The sequence below is a fragment of the Silene latifolia genome, chromosome 11 (genome assembly GCF_048544455.1).
Source record: "Silene latifolia isolate original U9 population chromosome 11, ASM4854445v1, whole genome shotgun sequence".
Taxonomy (NCBI): Eukaryota; Viridiplantae; Streptophyta; class Magnoliopsida; order Caryophyllales; family Caryophyllaceae; genus Silene; species Silene latifolia.
The window spans coordinates 190185021-190197461 of NC_133536.1; the positions used below are offsets into that span (position 1 = coordinate 190185021).

At 42.0% G+C, this 12441-nt stretch overlaps 1 non-coding gene across 1 annotated transcript; it reads right to left on the reverse strand.

The window, feature by feature from the left end:
• Window positions 1-10124: 10124 nt before the first annotated feature.
• On the reverse strand, window positions 10125-10231 carry LOC141616563 (small nucleolar RNA R71). The gene has a single exon (XR_012530902.1). It is a non-coding gene; the product is annotated as a small nucleolar RNA R71 (small nucleolar RNA).
• Window positions 10232-12441: the final 2210 nt, after the last annotated feature.

Sequence of the window (12441 nt, forward strand, 5' to 3'; positions counted from 1 at the left end):
TTTGGATATTCTTTCAACATTGTGCCCGGTATATCAAAACAATAAAAACGTTATTCTTTATACTCATTTCTTTCTTTGTCATTTATTCATACCATTCTAATCTTATAGAACTAGATACCCTGATCACTATATAACTAAGCCGGATCCTTCCAGGAAAATCCTGCTAAAACAATTGGCGCCCACCGTGGGGCATCTAGTTCTTCAACCAATAAAATTCTCCTTATTATCTTTCAATTAATATCCACACACAAAAATGGTAGAACTCACCGCTGAACAACAACTAGCGGCTGCTCTGGCCAAAATCAAGGAATTGGAAACAATTCAAGAGAAAGCAACTCAAGCAGAGCCAAATCGATAGGCTGAAGGAATCTGAGTCTAGCCTGAAGAAGAAATTGGAAAATCAGGCTTCGGGCTCCAGGACCAGATTCGAACCAGGAACCCCATTCTCATCCATCATCAAAAACATAGACTTCTCTAATTTTGGAACCCCGGAGAAAGATACATTATCCGGCACTCCAGCTATTCTCAATGATGAGACGAACAAAACTGAAGCCGCAATAATGATGGCTATGCTTCAGGAAATCCAAAAACTCCACAACAAAATAGAAAACATACCCGGAGTACCAGACCCTGTGGCTGAAGTGGAAGTTGACAGCTTTGCGGATTCGCCCTTTGCAGATGAAATTGCAAAGATTGATCTACCCAAGAAATTTACTGTCCCATCCATGAGAACTTATGATGGAACTTCTGATTCACAAAATCACGTTGCCATATTCAAACAAAAAATGTTGGCTGCTTCAATACCCAGTGAACTCAGGCAAGTCTGTATGTGCAAAGGCTTTGGCACAACCCCGATCGGGGCAAAGATTACAATGGTTCATCAATCTCCCAAATGGAGGTATCAAGAATTTTGCAGAATTGATCAATGCCTTCAATCAACAATTCGCAAGTAGCAGAGACATGGCCAAGAGACCTAGCAACCTGTTCAGGATAAAGCAGCTTCCTGAAGAATCTCTCAAGGATTTCCTGGCCAGATTTGTCAAAGAAAAGGTGGCCATTCCAAGATGCGATGAAGAAACAGCAGTAGAAGCATTCAGACAAGGAGTCCTGCTTGACAGTGACATCTATGCAGATCTAACCAAGAAAGCATGTCCAACCTTTGCCACTGTCCAATCCATCGCCTTAGAGCATGTCAGATTAGAAGAAGATCTCAACTTCAGGACGAATTCATCCGGAGGAAAGCAAGGCTATGGACACACCAATAGGAAAAGTTCATACCAGAAAGGAAGCAATCCCGGATCAAGACCCTATTCCAGGCCCGAACGATCCAAGTCAATATGACACAAGAGCATAAAGGTAACCTTTCTAGCCTTCCAACTATTCCCGAATATAACTTCTCTATTAATACTGCAGGATTAATCAAACGCTGAAAACCTGGGAGATACAAACATGGCCAAAGAAATCCGACAACCCCAGGAAAGATCCAACAAGATGGTGTGACTTCCATCAAGACATCGGACACACCACGAAAGAATGCATTCACTCGGAAACAAGTGGCATATCTTCTAAAGAAAGGCTACTTGAAAGATATAATCCAAAGATCAAAGAATAAAGATGAAGGACAAAATAAGAGAGATCCGGGAAGCGTGAGAGATCCTCCTCCCCCTCCTCCCATCTATGAAGTCAAATTCATAAATGGAGGATCGAAATCATGGTCCGACCAGCTCTGCAAAGAAAGAGGATATCCAGGGAATCCGGACTTCAACCTCCTCCCAAGCCCGTGTCATTGCCTCGCTATCACCTTTGATGATTCGGATCCGCAAGGAATATCGTCTACACCATGACAACCTGGTAATCACAATGCAAATCGGCACGACCAAAGTATCAAGAATCCTGATAGATGGAGGAAGCTCAATCAACCTTGTGATGCTTGACGTCCTTAAAGCTATGAAGATAGACGAAAGCAAGATCATAAAGAAATCCAGCGTCCTGGTTGGATTCAGGTGGAGAAACAAAAAACACCACAGGAGAAATCACCGCCAACCTATGTGGAGGGCGTGGCTTCATATGAAAGATTTGGAGTAATGGATTGCTTATCCTCGTATAATGTAATCCTGGGCAGACCATGGATCCACAATGTCAAAGCAATCCCATCAACATATCATCAATGCGTGAAAATTCCAACAGAATGGGGATAACCACCATCGAGAGGAGAACAAAGGACTCGCTCAGAATGTTACACTCAGGCTTTGAAACCCTCAAAGTCCGGTAAGTCCCTTGCATAGCAATTAAAGTCACCTGTCAGGGGAAGAATACATAGCACAAACACAGATGGAAACAGAGAAGTCATATTAGACCCGAATTCCCTGACAGAAAGTACTTGTAGGGTCGGATGCACCCGACTCAATCGGACCAAATCGGTCACTTTCTTAAAACTAAAATGTCTTGTTTTGCTTGGTCACATTTTGATATGACTGGTATAGATGCTGATGTTATTACTCATAAGTTGAACATTGACAAATCCTTTAAGCCTGTACAAAGAAAAGAGAAGAAAATTTGCTGCAGAAAGGCACGAAATTATCAACCAAGAAGTTGACAAGCTACTGGACATGGGAATGATCAGGGAAGTGATGTACCCTGACTGGCTTGCAAACGTGGTAGTCGTCCAAAAGAAAAATGGCAAATGGAGAGTCTGCGTAGATTACACCGACTTAAACAAAGCCTGCCCAAAAGATCCATTTCCCCTACCACACATCGATGCAATGGTAGATGCCACTGCAGCCACGAAATGTTGACATTCATGGATGCCTCCAAATGGATTCAATCAAATAAAAATGCATCCAATGGCAGACCAGAAAGCACCTTCATCACCGAAAGAGGTATATATTGTTATACTTTGCTATGCCTTTTGGATTAAAAATGCAGTGCAACCTACCGAGGCTAGTCAACATGATGTTCAAAGACCAGATAGGAGACACCATGGAAGTCTATATAGATGACATGGTAGTCAAATCAAAAAAGGCAGAAGACCATGTCAAAGACCTAGAAGTAGCCTTTCAAATATTGGAAAAATTCAATATGAAGCTCAACCCACAAAAATGCCACTTCGAGTCTCAAAGCAGCAAATTCCCGGGCTACATGGTGACAAAAAGAGGAATAGAAGCCAGCCCTGAGCAGATCAAAGCTATCCTGGAGCTAGAACCACCAAAAACAGTCAAAGACATACAAAAGCTGACTGGAAGAATAGCGGCCCTGAACAGATTCATCTCAAGATCATCAGAAAGATGCAAATCATTCTATAACCTGCTCAGGAAGAACAAGGACTTTCAATGGACCCCTGATCATCAGGCTGCCTTTGAAGACTTGAAAATATATCTATCCTCTCCCCCCTTGCTGGCTAAACCGGTCAAAGATGAACCCCTGACAGTATACCTGTCAGTCACAGAAACTGCTATCAGTGCAGTCCTGGTCAAAGAAACAGACGGACAACAGCACCCTGTCTATTATGTAAGTAAGAGTCTACTGGATGCAGAAATCAGGTATGGCCTACTAGAAAAATATGTTTTAGCTTTAATAATGAGTTGCACAAAATTAAGACCATATTTTGAAAGTCACCCCATAATAGTCAGAACAAATCTTCCTATTAAGTCTGTACTTAGGAGACCGTAATCGTCCGGACGAATGTGCAAATGGTCACCCAAATTAAGCACATACAACATAACATTTGAACCAAGGACAGCAATTAAGTCACAAGCACTAGCAGATTTTGTGGCTGATTTTAGTCCGACCCTAGAACCTGACCTAATAAAAGAAGTAAATAAACTGACCAGCGACCAAACAAACCTAGAATGGACCTTATTTGTCGATGGAGCAGCCAACGCAAGGGGCACAGGCCTAGGTGTAGTACTAAAATCGCCACAGGGGGATAAGATAGTACAGGCTATAAGTTGCGCATTTGAGGCCACCAACAATGAGGCAGAATATGAAGCCCTGATAGCCGGGTTAAAGGTATGCATTGATCTTGGTGTGCAAAATTTAAAGGTACGCACTGATTCCCTTCTCGTCTCCAACCAGGTAAATGGCATATATACTGCAAAAGACCCCAAAATGATGCTTTATCTAGATGTTGTTCAAATGCTAAAATCAAAGTTTAAAAACTTTGATATTGACCAAATTTCCAGGGACTTAAATACCCAGGCCGATGCCTTAGCCGGCCTGGGGTCCAATTTTAGTCCCCTTGATTTTGACAAAATACCCATTGTGCATTTATTAGAACCTGCAATAAACAAACAAGATGAAAGTTTCCCAATCTACATTGCTAATTCTTGGACGAAACCTTACTATGACTGGCTACAACAGGGAATCCTACCCTTAAATAAGCAAGATGCCGAGCACCGAAAATAAAAGCCGCCGTACACTATTATTGACAACGTGCTTTTTAAGAAATCGCAGTCGGACCTTACCTCGGATGCCTGGAACCACGGGAAGCCGAGCAGATATTATCAGAAATCCATGAAGGATCTTGTGGAAATCACAAAGGTGGAAGAAGCCTGGCAAGCAAAGTACTCGAAACAGATATTATTGGCCCACCTTAAGAGCCGATTGCCTGGATTTTAGCTCTAAATGCAAAGCCCGCGATTCACGGACCATATATCCATCACCATCTCAAGAACTACATTCCATATCCGCACCCTGGCCATTTATGAAGTGGGGCATGGATATAGTAGGAAAACTACCTCAAGCACCCGGACAGAAAGTTTTCATGCTAGCAATGACTGACTACTTCTCCAAGTGGATAGAAGCCGAATCATACAGGCAAGTCAAGGAGAAAGATGTCATAGCATTCATCAAACATAACATCATATGTAGATATGGCATCCCCTCTGAAATAGTATGCGACAATGGCACACAATTTGTGGGAAAAAGAACAAAGCGACCTGTGCTCAATGGAACATCAATCTGGTAACATCCACGCCAGGATATCCAAAAGCCAATGGTCAAGTCAATCGAATCCAGAACAAAGTGGTAATCACCGTGCATAAAGAAAAAAAAAAGCTGGAAAGAAAAAAGGTAGATGGGTGAAGAGCTCCCCCGGTCCTTTGGGGTGACGAACCACGCCTAAAACATCCACCGGCCAAACCCCTATTCCTTGGTCTATGGATGTGAAGCGATAATCCGGCCGAGGTGGACATTCCATCACCGATGTAGCTTGAACACAACAACAAACAACATACCTCTAATGGAGGATAGCCTGGACTTAACGGAAGAGCTAAGAGATGCAGCAAGCATCAGATTAGCAGCATACCAGCAAAGAGTTGCGAGAAGCTACAACAAAACTGTCAAGGCCAGGGTATTCAGGGTAGGAGATCTCGTTCTCAGGAAAGTTTTCCAAAATACAAAAGAAAAGAATGCTGGCAAGTTGGCCCCAACCTGGGAAGGCCCTTATCTGATTGATTCGATTGTTGGCCAGGGAGCTTATAGACTACAAACCCTGGACGGCGAAATGATCCCGAGAGCCTGGAATATTACACATTTAAAACTATTCCACATATAGAATATATCGCACAATCCAGGTATAACTTTTTACTTCAAATACTTCTTGCCTGGAACCTACATGTATGATACTTGCAATTACATGAATAAATGCCGTATATGATTTCTTCAATTTATATGTCCAAACACTTATTTATACTCTCATAATTACTTAGTGAAATCTTCAACACTTGTTTTACATATTGCATCTTATTTAAAAACAAATCTTAAAGATTGGGGGCCACCCCCACCAAATATCCAACTGATATCCAAAATTCAGTTGCAAAATAGGCCTTTAAATATCGAGCTCAACATAACATACAAACCTGGAAAATCTATTCCTGGACTGTATGACATAAGTGGGTCATAAGCCCTCCAGACAGGCAAGGGACATAAGCCCTCCGAGGCACAGCAACAACCCCACCCATAACACATTAAATCGGCTTGATCCAAATCGAAAAATCGCTTTGATCGATCGAATAATCGCTCGATCGATCGAATAATCGCGCGATCCAATCGAATAATCGGCATGATCCGATCAAAAAATTTTTGCTCGATCCATCGTATAATCGGCCGAGATCCAAGACACGTCTAACATCACAAAAACACTTTGTCAAAACACAAAAAGAAGCAAAACAAAGACCAAATATTTATTCACCCAAAATAATTGGCCCTACCTAATAACCATCCATTCCAGGGACATCCCCCCTGGATAAGCCAAAAAAAAAAAAGTTTTCTATTATACTCTAAAAATTCATTCCAGGGACATTCCCCCTGGATAGACCAAAATCCAAAAAAATAATAAACAAAACTAAGCTACTTTTGAACCAGTGACCGACTCACAACCATCCGCCATTTCCTGATCATCAGACTTTGCCTTGGAAGGAGGAGAATCCACTTCTTCTTCTTGACCCATACTGGCCAAATCAGGATATTGAGTGTCCAAAGCCATCTCATCTCGATCCGGATTCCAATTAGCCCGGTCAGATTCTGGATCCCTCATAGCATCAACCCGGCCTTTCCCGAAGAAGTACTGAGCAGCATCAGCCAACCGTGCTTCCACCAACTCCTTTTCAGCTGCAAGCTCCTCGTTCTTTCTTAACTGATCCTGCATTGCCTGCTTCTCAGCCTCCAACTCCAGCCTGACAGCCTTCTCAGCATTTTTCGCAGCCACCTCACAAACTATAGCAGCCCTGACCGACTCCTTGGCTGTCCCCAACTGAGATTGGAGTACCACTTCATTACCCCTGGATGTGTGCAGATCACGGTTCAGCCTATCCAGCTTCTCCTCCAAATTAGCAACCTTGGCTTGTGCATCCCTAAGCTGACAAGCAGTAGCCAACCCGGCATCCAACCCCTGCATACATACGAAATCAATCAGCCAAACACAAGATTAAACGAAAACCACATAAACAATCAAAAAATATCCCTTTACAACTTACCTCCCTGGCCTGGGAAGCAAGAAGAGTCAGAATAGAAACCACCCTGGTAGACGACTCAAGGGTACTAACAGACAATAGCTGGTCGCTCATCTTTGCAGAAAACTCATCTATCCGAGCCCGGGCATCATCCATGTCATCAACCCTAGCAGGCACCTGCCTTATACTCCTGAGAGGCTGAGCTTGAATAGGCTCTTTGTTCCCCTCTTCCTCTTCCAGGATCACATCTTCCCTCCTCCTTTTTTGAGCCTGGACGACCCTAGGCGACACTATCCTGGGCGGATCTTGAGGAGGCTGAACATCAGAAATCAGGATATCCAAAGTCTTGTCACTCCCACTAGTTTCCTGGCTCTTGGACTGTTCAGCAATCCTAGCCACCCCAGCCTTCAAATCCTTGGCAGAAAAGCTAGCCAGCCTAGCAGAAGACCTAAACACTGGATACATAAAAAAATATATATACGTAAATATTAAACCAAAAAGTGACAGAAAGACAACAGCCAACATAAAAGCAAGTAGAAGGCGTACAGGAAAGAGCAGTAGAGCTAGGCTTGCCTTTGGGTACTTTAACCCCAGTCAGCCTGGTCTTCATATACCGGGGCAACAATTCCCTGCCCAAGCAAGCTGGCCAAGTCCTCTCTTCCTCAGGAATGGCAAGGAAAGCATCTATCCTTGCAACAGCCTCTTCATCTAGAGGATCGTGATTCCAATCAGGAGCTACAAACATTACAGAAACAAAGTATACAGGTAAGATTTATGTACCTCACTCCCATTCAATATAAATACAAAATAAAAGTACAGGAAACCTACCACTCTCCAAAGGAGGATATCTCAGGTAATCAAAGCCTGATCCCAGAGTCTCAGTCCGGATAAACAGGAAAGTTTTTGCCCAACTCTTGTCATCTCCAGAATCCAGGTTAGTAATTAATGGAGTCATCTTTGACTTAATTCTCAGATTAAAACGACCAACAGAAGGATTTTTAAAATGATACAATGCCTTAATATCATTAAGAGTAATCACAAGATTGTGTTTAGCACATAAATTTTCTATGGAATGAACAAGTTTCCAAACCATCGGCATAATTTGAAAAGGTGACACTTCCATAGCACGGATGGTGTCAATCATTAAGGGAGTAAAAGGTAACTTACACCGCTTTGAATGCCCATTCAAAAATACGAACCAACCAGGTGATACCCGTTAGCCCTAATCGGACAAGACTCGAGAATCCATACCTCAGTCGATTCAGGGATTATTTTCTTCTCCCTTAATATCTTGTCGTAATTTGTTTTCAACAAGTTTTCTTCAGGAAAGTAAGGATCCAAAGATTGAAGGGCAGTGAATACAGAATCCTGATACTTGAAAGCCACAGCCCGAGCAGGAGGATCAATTACCCTTACCTCCTCCTCTTGAATATCTGTGGGTTCAGGCTCAATAGCAGCAGCTCTCTCTGCGGGAAGCGGGCGTCTTTTGGCTCCCATATTTTCAAAGTTGTTTGATTTATTGAAATTGTCGAGAATATGCAAAGTAATGAGAATAAGATTACTAAGAAGAAGGGAAGAAATTCAAAGAATTTTAGAAGAGTTTCGAAGAATATTCAAAAAAGAAAGTGGAGGAAAATTGATCTTGCCCTAAATACCGTATTTATAGAGAAGTAAATAACGGCATGAAAAACCTAGGAATTGTAAAACTGTCAGCATGATGTCATGTAGCCGTTGCAGTCTTCAACGGTAAATAGGAGTCTAAGAGTCACTAGATGAATGTGATTCTCTTTAATTAGTTAACCCGGTAAATTTGACATCTCACCCCTGGCCGGATCCAGCACGGGTAAAATGTCAAGGGGCAATTGTTAGGCCCAGTTTAGCCTGGTCTGACCATAACCTGGCTTGACTCAACAAAGCTGATTGTTCAAGACAAGAACCGGACAAATCTGACCATTATTCAGCTGTTGAAGAGTATTGTGGCAAGAAGACTGCTAATTCCTGGAAAAGAAGCCTGATAGTCAGTATATCCTAGCTTGGCGGAGTACTAAAAACAGCCTGGATTAAGCAGATAGACAAGAAATGCGATTATATAAGCCAGATAACCACACCCTATTCTCAAGGAAGACCAAGTCCAAACCTAAAACTATCTAATCCATGAATCTGGACGGAAAGAAGAGAAAAAGCTAAGGATTGGTTGAGTTGAGAACGGGTCAAGCGAATTAATAGGAAGATTGCCCTATTAAACCGGCAACAACTCCTACCTTTGGGGAGAACGTTATAAACGTTGCTCAATATAGACGTTAGAGGGAAGAAGAATATAAATAGGAGATTTCCAACAATTGTAAATTCATTCACGATTGCTTAATTTTATCTATACTTTATCTTATTTACTCTAGAGCATTTGGATATTCTTTCAACATTGTGCCCGGTATATCAAAACAATAAAAACGTTATTCTTTATACTCATTTCTTTCTTTGTCATTTATTCATACCATTCTAATCTTATAGAACTAGATACCCTGATCACTATATAACTAAGCCGGATCCTTCCAGGAAAATCCTGCTAAAACATAATTGTTTTCTAGTTGTTTGATATTTTGCATGTCTAGAAGGTTACAAAGAGATTTGTTACCTTTTGACCGTGAAATCGAAAGAACCTTGACGAATAATAGGAGACTTGTTAGGAGGAATTTGGGAGGTGTTGGTGAAGTTGTTCAACCCACTAGTGAGTTTGTCAATCCTTTCGCAATAGAAGGAGAAGAGAACCCATTTAACAACAATATCCCACAAAATCCACCTACAATGCCTAAATTCTCGTCACACTCTATACCCACCGAGGAGGATTTGCCAAATGGTACTCCTACCCCACAACATCTCACCGGAAACTTTATTGCCAAGTCCGCCTTCATCCAACTAGTTGAGAGGAGCCAATTCGGGGGAATGCCTAGTGAGGACCCTCATTCTCATATGGAAACATTTTGTGATTATTGTGAAGCTATCTCTCAATCGGGCGTGACTCAAGACCAAATAAGATGGGTCTTATTTCCTTTTTCGTTAATCGGCACCGCAAAGCAATGGTTGAAGGGCCTTGATAAGGCCACTCTTGGAATAGATTCTTGGAAGAAGTTAGCTCTAGCTTTCTACAAAAAATTCTACCCACCGGAGAAGACCAATATGCTAAGAGCTCAAATTACGGGTTTTAAGCAAAGGGATGAAGAGTCTTTGTATGAAGCTTGGGAGCGGTTCAAAGGTATTTGTCGCTCATGTCCTCACCATGGACTTAGCGAATGGTTTTTAGTGCAACAATTTTGGAATGGTTTATATGAAGATTCAAGGAACATTCTCAATATGGGATCAAATGGAATGTTCACCGAAGTTGATGACAATCAAACATGGAACAAGATTGAGGAAATGGCGGTCCATAATTCGCAATATAGTAGGCCTCGCAAGGCTACTAGAGGAGGAAAGTATGAAGTGGACACCGTTACTCAATTGGGTGCTCAACTTAGTGCTCACATTGACACAATCAACTTGAAGTTTGAACAAGCTATGGCTAGGCTTGAGGAAAACTCAAAATCATCAAAGCATCATGTCAATGCCATGACGGCATCCTCATCAATCCCAAGCGGGATATGTGAGAATTGTGGAACCTTGGGTCATGACTCAAGTGAATGTAGGGGAACAACCGAACAAGTTAATGCTTTCCAAGCTTACAAAAGTGGCACCCCTTATTCAAATTTTTACAATGAAAATACCAAGTTCCATCCAAATCTCTCATACAAGAGCCAAAATGTCCAAAATCCTCAACCAACATACACTCCACCACCCATGAGAAATCAAAATCAAAGACCCTTTTTCAATCAAAACCAAAGTTACCAAAATCAAAATCCATACAATCACCACAATGACCAAAGTTTTGATGTCCAAAAAGCGGTCCTTCAAATGCAAAAAAATCAACAAGAGTTTTTCACCCAAATGCAAAAGGATAGCCAAGCAAAGGATACCACCATCAACAACATTCTAGCTCACACCAAGATGTTGGAAACACAATTGACCCAACTAGCATCCTCAAACTCACAAAGGCAAAAGGGGCAATTACCGCCTCAAGGTAATCCCCCTAGACATGAAACGGTTAGTGCCATTCACTTGAGAAGTGGTACAACATATGAAGCACCGAAGGAGCAAAGTGAGAATGAAGTTGTGGTGCAAGGTCCCAAAGAAGGGGAATCATCGAAAGAAGAAAGTTCAAAGAAAAATGAAGACAAAGCCAAAGAGAAGGAGCCCATTGTGGTTAGACTTCCTTTTCCAAGTCGTCAAGCCAAGCCCAAATTTGATGATCAACTTGGAAAATTCATGGAAATTGTGAAGAATTTAGAAGTCTCAATTCCTTTCACCGAATTAATCAATCACGTTCCGGCCTATGCAAAGTACATGAAAGATATCCTCACAAAGAAGAAGTCAATCCGGAAACTAGAGACTATCGCCTTCACTAAGGTGAGTAGTGCAATACTTCAAGGGAGTTCACCTCCAAAGTTAAAGGATCCGGGAAGCTTCTCAATACCGTGTACCATTGGCGACACAACGATCAACAAAGCCTTGTGTGATCTAGGGGCTAGTGTGAGTGTCATGCCGTACTCGGTAAGTAAAAGGTTGGGAATGGGAGAGCTTAAATGTACCAATATCACTCTTCAAATGGCCGATAGATCGACGAAGACACCATTAGGGATATGGGAAGATGTCCCGGTGCGAATTGGGAAGTTTTTCATCCCGGTGGACTTTGTCATCGTTGATATGGAGGAAGATTCCAACATTCCAATCATCTTAGGAAGACCTTTCCTACACACCGCGGGTGCGGTGATTGATGTGAAACATGGAGAGCTCACTCTAGAAGTGGGAGATGAAAGCATAACTTTTAATCTTGACAAGACCATGAGAGCTCCTCGTTTGCATGAGCCATGTTTCATGATTGATCATTATAGCCGAAAAGATGAAAGGAAGAAATCGGAACTCCAATGGAGGAAGAAAATTGAAGATGCTCCATTCAAAGAGCAAGTGAATTGTGGCAAGGAGAGCTTGCAAAGCTCATCAAAATCAACCAAGGAGGAAGATGATGGCCTCATTGGCCAAAAGAAGAAATTGGGAGAGTTGTCTCCATCCAAGCAAGAGATTTTCAATGATCAACTCAATGAAGTTTGTGGTCTTTGGGACGACGAATTTGAAGGGATCTTTAATCCCTACATTGGGCATGCCATCGATCATGATCAACAACAAGGGCCACGGTCTATTGAGGACCTCTACCACAACAATGAACAAGCTTTTAATTATTTCTTCGAGGTGTTGAGCAACATCAACAACACCTTGAACATGCCCCCTTGACATCTCATCAAGAATGAGAGTTTGGTGGAGTCCTCCCTAAACCACCACTTGTAAATATTTCTAACTCCCTAACTTACTTTTTAATTTTTGTATTGCATTTTCGTCATTTTTGGAT